Source organism: Lepeophtheirus salmonis, chromosome 1 (assembly GCF_016086655.4).
Source record: "Lepeophtheirus salmonis chromosome 1, UVic_Lsal_1.4, whole genome shotgun sequence".
Classification (NCBI taxonomy): domain Eukaryota; kingdom Metazoa; phylum Arthropoda; class Copepoda; order Siphonostomatoida; family Caligidae; genus Lepeophtheirus; species Lepeophtheirus salmonis.
The window spans coordinates 30,603,805-30,611,977 of record NC_052131.2 but is presented as its reverse complement, the minus strand read 5'-3'; the positions used below and the strand labels follow the sequence as shown (position 1 = coordinate 30,611,977).

The 8,173-nt window shown below is 36.1% G+C and overlaps 1 long non-coding RNA gene across 1 annotated transcript; it reads left to right on the top strand.

Annotated features, from left to right (window-relative positions):
* Nucleotides 1-2,259: 2,259 nt before the first annotated feature.
* LOC139906250 (uncharacterized) lies at nucleotides 2,260-5,161 on the top strand. The gene is made up of 3 exons (XR_011781625.1): nucleotides 2,260-2,379; nucleotides 3,589-3,961; nucleotides 4,027-5,161. It is a non-coding gene; the product is annotated as an uncharacterized lncRNA (long non-coding RNA).
* Nucleotides 5,162-8,173: the final 3,012 nt, after the last annotated feature.

Here is an 8,173-nt window from a genome sequence, read left to right as displayed (position 1 = left end):
AAATACGGTTGATACCGGGGGTAGTGTAGGATAGGTAAAAACCACCGCCAAAGTATCACATACATCCACAGAACCCCTCTAATATCAAAAAATAGTTCAAAGCCCTCAGATGTGCAGGGTACTTGAGGGTATCCTGGATTCTTAAAAAATATCGCCAATGCATCACAAACATCCAATGAACACCTTTAATGCCAAAAAATAGTTTCGATCCCTTGGGTTAGGTGTGGAAGTATTGGTAGTACTAAAACCAAGTGTTATTGGCCGAACCAACAAAACTTTGAACCAAATACGGGCAATTTTCTCACTGAGTATTTTCCTAACTAGTAATTTTTCTACATGGAAATCTTCCACGGCCAATTTTTCCCAGGGTAGTTTTCCTAGTACTACTTGGTATATATGTTACCCGCTGAAATAAGTCCAAGATCTCCCCCTGGGCTTCCATAGACCTGTGAATCAAACATTGGACCTGATGGCGGTGTTCAACGAAAAAGGAAAAGAACTAAGCTATGAGATATGGATATTGCTTATAGTCACAATAAATAGTTGAATGTAGGAATTAATTAGCACTCGCTTGTCCACTAACTATCCTTGTTATTTTTTTTTTCAATTTCCTTTCGGAACATCTCATAGTCGTTTTGCATACAAATAATTTATATTTTGTCATTATAGACTCAAAAAAATGCGTGATTAAATAACTCCTTAAAATTTCATTGAGTGTCATTTATTTTGGTTTCAATAATTTACCTGATATTGATATTTGTTTTGGGTATTTATTTAGATGACACATCCTATCAATCTGCTTAAGGTTAATTTAAGTATCTACAGAATAATTAGTTGACAGATATGACAGCATTTTCCCATCAGTAATAAACACCCCATATCATGAAGTCATTTTTTAGGAATGTAGACGAATACAGATGCAAAGGAATCTCCGCCTAGATAAATAGACCTTCCATTCCCTACAATCATCATCACTCAACATCTGAACATGATAGGAGCTTACTTTTTAATCTTTCTACTGGGATCCGGACTTGCAATGTATTCTAGACAATGTGGAAGTTCCCATGACTGTGAAAAAGGACATAAATGCGCAGCTCTAGGCTTGGATAATATGAACATTTGTCTACCACTCTGTTATGAAGATAATTATTGTTCTGGAGAGTCTGAATGTATGGAGTATGGAGATGACAAGGTTTGTGTCACAAAGGAGATTTTGGAGAATGATTACTCTATACACTATCGAAAATAAGTTACTTTAATCGTCAAAATCTGTGTGGGGCCCATTTTAAATTGCTAATATTTGTACTTGAGAACTTTGTTTATAAATAAATTACATATCTATACGCTAAGCCACTTCTTCCCATTCACTTCTTAGAAGAATCAGAGTTATCGAGACTTCCGTCAAACATAGTTGTATGGTTAGAGTTGTAAAAAATATGACCTGTCAGACATTGTTATGAAAAAATTAAAGCAGTAGAAATTGTAGGTGGTAACCTCACAATTCAATGATTATTTTAGAAAAGATAAGCTTAACTATCATTAAATATAAATATGTAATATTCAATCAACTACAAATAGCCATGAGGAAAAAAAAATAAACACAACTCAGACTCCCTATCAAGCAAGGCTATTGAAAGGAATTACCCCGATATCGATCGCATAGTTCAAAAGGGATTAAACGTGTTACAGGGGCATCCACAGGATTATATTGCGGGGAGGTATTGTTTTTTTTTGTTTTGTTTTTTGGAGTCTTAAAATAAATCCAAAATTAAAATTTTTTGGAAATTTTTTTTTACAGTTATTCACAAAAAAATTCAAAACTCCATAGCTGTCGACATAAAAATAAACTTTTTGGAAAAAAAAGGGAAATATTATATTTTATAGAGAACATTTTTAAAAGTCCATAGATAATCACAAAAAAAAAAAAAAATCTGAGAAAAATTTTAAAAATTAAAAATTTCAAATATTTAATTTTTTGAAAAAAAATCTAATTTTTTTGTAATTTTCTTGTAAAAAATAAAAATTCCTAAATTTTTGGAGGGGTGTGGAATACGGCCCCTCCAGGCAAACCCCTTGCAGACGCCCCTGTGTTTTAATACACAATAAATCATCGGTGTTACTCTTCATCATCCATGATTAATGTTGCGTTGTTCCTTTAATGGGAAAGAGGACTGGGATCTAGTCCAATGCAATTATGTCCTGTGTAGTACAGTCACAATTGTTATTCTTTAAAAAAGTCATGATTATCTCGAATCCTTGTTCTTGCGAATGTCATTCTTATTTCCTTCTCTCCCTTGTCAAAGCTGATTGTAGCTGATGTAATGAAATTTATTGACAGCAAAGCTGCTCTCCTCCAAAATATTCTTCCAATTGTTAGAGGTACATACAGGGTTCAGAAAGAAAACGTGGACTGAATGATTGATTTTATAAAAATGTCAATAGTTTTATTTTTTAATAAATAATTTTGAAATTTTATTCACCAAAACTTTGAGACACGACCTTTGTGAACATGTTCATTCAATATGGCCGCCCTCAGCAGCAATTAAAGCCTCTACACGGCGGAAAAAAGCCTGACAGGAGCTGATGATGAACTTCTCGGACAAGATGTTCCACTCCTTCAGAATGGCAGCCTTCAGGGAGTCCATGTTCAGGTGAGATGTCCGGTTAGACTCCTTCTCCGAAGTGCCCAACACAGCAAAGTCAAACAGGTTCAAATCCGGCGAAGATGAGGACCACATGTCCTTGGACCAAAAACCAGCCATGTTGTCGGCAAAGAACTTCTGGCATTTGACCGACTTGTGTGAGGGCGCACCATCTTGGGTCCACACATAGTTGTCCTTTGGGTAGGTGGCCTTGACCATGGTCGTATGGTGAACCTCAGCACCTTGTAGTAGGCCTCCTGGACCTCCTCTGGTGATCCCCCAAGCCAATAGTCTTTCCAACGGTTGCAGACCTGGTCCACGGTGAAGATCTTCTCGTCAGAGAAAATTTCTACTGTGGATCCACGCACGAACTTTCTTGCACCTCTGCGGTCTCCTTTCCTTCAGAGTGTCCGTCAACAGGTGGCATGGGGGTACTTGTATAAGAGGGCAACCCCAAGTTCTCCTTCACGGCCCTCCTGATTTTCCCCTCGTCCACGTCAAACTCGTTAGAGAGGCGATTCATGTGGGGTCCTTGATCTTCTTCTTCAGGTCCCCTTTTCAAGTTGTGTCCCCACTTCTTTCTTTCCTTGAGAGGTATTTTACATCCTTTTTCATATATGGAGTATGTTATGTCTGATCCCATCTCGGATATATTCTTAGAATAATCACTGAATAAATACGCGAGACATCTACCAGGCACGTGCGTATTACACATATCTTTATATTATAAACTCGATACGAAGTCACTCACAATAACAATAACACATTACATAGAGACATATATAAAACCAGAGCACTTCACAATGTCCATAATCTCTGTTTTAATTACGTAATTTGCATTTATTAACAGTCCACGTTTTGCTTCCCAACCCTGTAGATCTTCTCTTTTTTTTAATATGTCAAAAATATACAAAATTTACATTTTCATGTGTATTTCTTTCTCTAGGAACGACTGAGCGTGTTGTGCATTGAGCAACGTCGTTTGATTTCCAATATTTTTTTAACTACTAAGTGATATTTGGCCTCTTTTCTGTTACTTTTTTTAAAAAAAAAAAGTTGTGTGATGCAATAAAAGAAACGACTTGATATATATCCAATAAAATTTAAGTGCTTAAGTTTCAATTGTTGATCGTAAGTTTAAAAAAACAACTCAGACAACTTATCAAAAAGTACTATTTCAAGTGGTTTGAAGACTTTTTCCCATTCCTTTATTTAATGCACTTTGTGAAATAATGGCCTACAATCATATACACTTATCTACAAACATATTTATCATTAAAAAAGTCTACATTATTCCATAATATCGATAAACCATATTGGTAAGTACAGGGCATTAAATGTACATATTTGAAAACTCTCATAATTCAACCATTCTTTTCTGCAGATCTTTAATTAGTGATGATGAGTTGTGACAACATTAATAGGCGTATCAGACATGAAAATATATTATTTCCTAGTAATAGGGATTGTAATATCCCTGGAAGCCATCATTTTCTCCAAAGGCAGCAACATTAATTATTAAGAGAGCTTAGATACACACCTTTTAATTGTAATAATTCTATTGGAAATCTATTGTTAATCAATCAATTATATCTTTTTAAAGTTTAAAATTAAAAGTATTCAGATTTTAACGGACCACTCGGTGCACCACATCCTTGACTTTTATTATATTTCTTTTGTAAGGAAATAGGCGGTAAAAGTTAGAAGTTACACAATTTTTCTTAACTATGAGATTAGTTATCATTTAATAGATAACTGATTAAGTTTAACAAGATCTTATTCAGGCTCCATAAATAAACGTTCAAAATACTCAACTTCGTTTATAGTAATGTACTTTGTCATACTTATGTCTCACAATAAACAAAAATAAAGGGTTAAAATCATTTGTTGGACGTTTGTCACTTCTTTTCAGTTATAAAAATGATTAATTAAGTAATTTTTGGTAATGCAGTTTCTTATAACAAGCTAATTCGAATTCAATCAAACAACGTTCAGAATACTGATTTATGTACAAAAAGTAGAAACATTGATAAAGAAGTGTTAATTTGCCTTATGTTAATTACCTGTGAGAATCTTGGAAACGAGTTACCTGAAATTTTATGCAGGATGTGTGTGGCTAGAGCGCATAATACCCAACTATTGTGATTTTTTTTTAGCTTTTTTCTTTTTCAAACTAGGAGTGAAGGAAATTAACAGAGTTAAGGTCTGTTGAATGGTGAAAAATATACACTGATTTGGAAAAAAACTGAAAAGGAGGGGCGATGATTAGAAATACAATCCTGAGACCGACCCCACAATATTTATAAGCTATCAAAAATATAATTACATATATTTTGGTATTATATATATATATTTATTTAGAGTTATTAAACTAGTATAAAATATTCAAATAGTGGTCTTTCAAAATAATTATATTCAAACGGGAAAGAACGAGAGAAAAAACAGGGAATTATTTAATAATATTTCGATGAAAGGTTGCGTGAAATAAACATATTTAATTGCAGTTTTCTACTGATACACTTCAGAAAGTTGTATTTTATATCAAGGGCGTCTGCATGGGTGGTTGGAAGGGATTTAGCCCCAAAAATTAAGATTTTTTTATTTTTCCCAGAAACTTTAATATTTGTAAACAACTTTTAATTTTTCGTGAATAATTGTGGTTTTTTGAAAAAAATTTGAAAAAATTTCAATATATATTTATAAATTTTGTTCCAAAAAATTCAATATTACAAATTTTAGTTGTAATTTTTTTTTCAAAAATTATTTAAATACCTAGCCTCTCCCAATATAAAATCATACGAAAGCCCCGTATATATACTGATAATTTAGTTTTGTGTTATCACACAGGAAATCAAAAACGGTAATAGGGATTTGTATGAAATTTTGTTCTAATTATACTTTTTAAGGTCCCTCATTCTGTCTTCCTCTCTCCCCCTTCCCCTTTCTCTTTTCTCCCTCTTTTTCTACATCTCTCTCACTATCTTTCCTTCTATTTTGATTCTAGAATTTGTGGACTGTTTAAGGGTGAAAAGTGGCTCAGTACTATAACAGTCCGTAATTACTAAAATCCCAGATATTTCTACATTCAGATAACGTAGATCACTTATGGACTTTGCACTCATAGATAAAGTCGATTATTGTCATGAATTCATTTGTACCAAATTCCCCCCCTTAATTGTTCCCCTGTGTTATTAGTTGTAAAAAGTATGACCAGTCGGTTTGCTGAAAAAACAACCAAAGAATGACATGGTAAACCCTGATAATTTAAATAATATAATAGAGGATAAATAATATGATAATGATAATAAAAATGCTTTTTAAAAAATAAAGTGCATTTGGTTTGATTGACTTTATTTGGCAAACTGACAACTGATCTTGGGCCTTTTTTCTTTTTATTTTCAGAGGAATATTTGTGGGATAAAATAAAAAGTAAGGTGTGTTTTTATCCGAGTCTAACAAAAACTAACCTTTATAGATCCAATTCAATCTTTAGTGCTCCTCTACGTCCTTAATTCACTTGTGGTTACTATATTTTAGATGTCCCCTCTTGAAGAATGTAAGAATATTGATAAAAAAATTTGGAAATAAGAAGCACTGTTCAGATTGCCCACTACAAAAAAGTATCGCACTCGCTTAGATTATATATTATACAGGTGTGCGCGTCTAAAACTGAACACTCCTTTAAATTTTACGCCATGCACATATTCGTCATTTTATTGAGTTCCAACCGGTTTATACTTCGAGGCAAGGGTCTTGACTAGTTATAAACAAAACTCCACCAAAATCTAAATAGCAACAGTGAAACAACAACCGATAATATGGAGAGACGTCGAGTCGCAATTTTGGAACTTTCCGGCCGGGAAAAAACTCCCACTGAAATTGCCGAGGTTCTGAACTGCAGCCGCACTACCGTTTACAGTGTGGTAGCCAAAGGAACTCCTGAGGCGACCACAAGATCTAAGTGAAGGCCTCGAAGGTTGGAAGAAATGGTTACTGCCGTGAAAAAGTCTGAATGAAATGTGAAATTTAATCTCATCTTCTTGGAGGATCACGAGAGGCTTAACTCCGAGACGTACTGCCAATACAAGGACAAAGTGTTCACTTGGGCCAGGGCTACTTACGAGGACAGGTGGGGGTGCCACACTAGCAACTTTACCCAAGAGTTCCTTCAGATCGAGACTCCAGCCTTCTTCGATCGGAGTTCTTGGCCGCCTCACTTGCCTCGTTGTTCGCCGCTTGACTTTGCAGTGTTTGGGGGTTTAAAGGGGATGCTGTCAGGATTCCAATACAAGTCCAAGGACCAGCTGAAGTCTGCACTCAAGAATGCCTGAGCCAACCTCGACCAGAGCTTCATCACCAAGTCATGCAGCAAGTTACTGGTCCAGACAGGACTTGGTAGTGGAGAACATGGGCGGCCATATTGAATAGACATGTGTAAAAGCCTCTCATCTTTCATATTAAATAAATTAATTGGTCGACCACTTTAAAAATTAAAGAATTATTTCACTATTTCAAAAAATTTCAGAGTGTTCAGTTTTAGACGCGCACACATGTACAACTCTATTGATTACCGGGCCGTGCAAAATTATTTACCGATGATGTAAATATACTTTTTAAGAGGTTTTGTGGCAGCCAATCTGATTGTTTCGTATTTTTACTGTTAAAATAAACAAAAATCCTTCCTGTGAGAGCTTATCAACTTCTACCGTGAGACAATCTCCAATCAGGAAACAAAGAGGATCGAAATTGCAGCCCTCCTCCGAGCGGGAGTGTCTCATAACAACATTAAGGAACAGGTTGGGGCCTCGTTGACGACAATTTACAAGGTTTCCAAGCGCTTGGAGGCTGGGGGTGATCTCAAGCATTCCCCTGGGGCTGGAAGGAAGCCCACTGTCTCAACAAGGCAAGTAAAGACAGTGTTCAAGAGGACTCCCAACAGGTCCATTGCCGACATGGCCAGAAAGATGGGAACGTCGAGATCAACTGTTTAAAGGGCATTGAAAAAGGCTGGAGGAAAGTCCCTGAGGCGTATTGAACGCTCTCTGCTAACTGAACGTCAGCGAGAAGTCAGACTTGAGCGTGCCAAGAAAATCTTGAATGATATCAAGAGCTCATTTGGACGCATCATCATTTTTTCTGATAAGAAAACTTTTACGGTCGATCCTGTTTTCAACAGGCAAAATGACCTTGTTGTGAGCTTTGGAGATGTGCAAGATAAGCACCGCTATCTGGCAACAACAAAGCACCCTGCTTCGGTGATGATGTTGAGTCTTGTAGCCTCCAAAGGGAAGGCCATGAAGCCGGTATTGTTCCCCACTGGCTACAGATTAACAGTGGAGGATTATGTTAAGATTCTGGCGTCCAAGGTCCTTCCGTGGATCAAATCCATAGGCGGCAACTCTCCTTGGGTTTTTCAACAAGATGGAGCACCCCCCTACGCTTCCAAGAAAGCTCAGGAGTGGCTCAAGGACAACATGAACTTTTGGCCCAAGGACTACTGGCCCCCTAAGATCCCAGATTTGAACCAACTA